Genomic DNA, 2,500 nt, shown 5'->3' on the forward strand with positions numbered 1-2,500 from the left:
TAGACCCCGTGAAACGCTAGAAATTGGCGGCGATGTCTCTCTTGTGGCTCACGGGGCTGTTAGGGTGGCACAGAAATCCCTCGGAATGGGAAAACGGGTCATTTTCGTGTCGCCACATTGCATGCGAACCGCATGAAACTTCCAGAGGCATTTGCAGCAGAAATGCATGTGCAGTCAAAAAATTGAATATTTTTCACGGATAGACCCCGTGAAACGCTAGAAATTGGCGGGGATGTGTCTCTTGTGGCTCACGGGGCTGTTAAGGTGGCACAGAAATCCCTCGGAATGGGAAAAAACGGGTCATTTTCGTGTCGCCACATTGCATGCGAACCGCATGAAACTTCCAGAGGCATTTGCAGCAGGAATGCATGTGCACTCAAAAAATGTGATATTTTTCACGGAGAGACCCCGTGAAACGCTAGAAGTGGGCGGGGATGTCTCTCTTGTGGCTCACGGGGCTGTTAGGGTGGCACAGAAATCCCTCGGAATGGGAAAACGGGTCATTTTCGTGTCGCCACATTGCATACGAACCGCATGAAACTTCCAGAGGCATTTGCAGCAGGAATGCATGTGCACTCAAAAAAGTGAATATTTCTCACGGATAGACCCCGTGATACGCTAGAAATTGGCGGGGATGTCTCTCTTGTGGCTCACGGGGCTGTTAGGGTGGCACAGAAATCCCTCGGAATGGGAAAACGGGTCATTTTCGTGTCGCCACATTGCATGCGAACCGCATCCAACTTCCAGAGGCATTTGCAGCAGAAATGCATGTGCAGTCAAAAAAAAATTGATATTTTTCACGGATAGACCCCGTGAAACGCTAGAAATTGGCGGGGATGTGTCTCTTGTGGCTCACGGGGCTGTTCGGGTCGCACAGAAATCCCTGGGAATGGGAAAACGGGTCATTTTCGTGTTGCCACATTGCGTACGAACCGCATGAAACTTCCAGAGGCATTTGCAGCAGGAATGCATGTGCACTCAAAAACTTCTATATGTTTCACGGATAGACCCCGTGAAACGCTAGAAATTGGCGGGGATGTGTCTCTTGTGGCTCACGGGGCTGTTAGGGTGGCACAGAACTCCCTCGGAATGGGAAAAGGGGTCATTTTCGTGTTGCCACATTGCATAGGAACGCCATGAAACTTCCAGAGGCATTTGCAGCAGAAAGGCACGTGCACTCAAAAATTTTAATATTTTTCACGCATAGACCCCGTCAAACGCTAGAAGTTGGCGGGGATGTCTCTCTTGTGGCTCACGGGGCTGTTAGGGTCGCACAGAAATGCCTCGGAATGGGAAAACGGGTCATTTTTGTGTGGCCACATTGCATAGGAACGGCATGAAACTTCCAGAGGCATTTGCAGCAGGAATGCATGTGCACTCAAAAACGTCTATATTTTTCACGGATAGACCCCGTGAAACGCTATAAATTGGCGGGGATGTCTCTCTTGTGGCTCACGGGCGCTGTTAGTTAGGGTCGCACAGAAATCCCTCGGAATGGGAAAAGGGGTCATTTTCGTGTTGCCACATTGCGTACGAACGGCATGAAACTTCCAGAGGCATCTGCAGCAGAAATGCATGTGCACTCAAAAACGTCTATATTTTTCACGGATAGACCCCGTGAAACGCTAGAAATTGGCGGGGATGTGTCTCTTGTGGCTCACGGGGCTGTTAGGGTCGCACAGAAATCCCTCGGAATGGGAAAACGGGTCATTTTCGTGTTGCCACAATTGGCATACGAACGGCATGAAACTTCCAGAGGCATTTGCAGCAGAAATGCATGTGCACTCAAAAACGTGAATATTTTTTCACGGATAGACCCCGTCAAACGCTCGAATTTGGCGGGGATGTTTCTCTTGTGGGTCACGGGGCTGTTCGGCTCGCACAGAACTCCCTTGGTCCACCTGATTCGTGCATACAGGCAGCAACTAAAACTCTGTAAACCTGCTGTGAGGACATCTAAACAGTGGACCAGTGAGGCTGTGGAAGATTTGCGGGCGTGCTTAGACTGTACTGACTGGGATATGTTCACGACTGCTACCAATAGTCTGGATGAACTCACAGAGGCTGTGTACATCAGCTTCTGTGAGGACTGCTGTATCCCAACACGTACCAGGGTGAACTTTAACAACAACAAGCCCTGGTTCTCAGCAAAGCTCAAAAGGTTGAGGTTGGAGAAGGAGGAAGCGTTTAGGAGTGGGGATAGAGACAGATTCAAGGAGTCGAAGAACAGGTTTAGCAAAGCGGTGAGAGAGGCTAAACGACTGTACTCAGAGACACTAAAACACCAGTTCTCTACTAACGACGCTGCTTCTGTCTGCCAAAGGGCTCAGGCACATCACCAACTACAAACCCAGAGCGCCCCACACCACTAACGACTCCCGCCTAGCCAACGACCTGAACGAGTTCTACCGTAGATTTGAAAGACAATTGGACTGTCCTGAACCACCCCTTCCCACCCAAGAGGCCCCATCCCCCACCCATACTACAGAAACGACTCTCT

The sequence above is a fragment of the Petromyzon marinus genome, unplaced genomic scaffold (assembly GCF_048934315.1).
Source record: "Petromyzon marinus isolate PM22_M1 ecotype Great Lakes invasive population unplaced genomic scaffold, UKy_Petmar_22M1.pri1.0 PM_G_Scaffold_26, whole genome shotgun sequence".
NCBI lineage: Eukaryota > Metazoa > Chordata > Hyperoartia > Petromyzontiformes > Petromyzontidae > Petromyzon > Petromyzon marinus.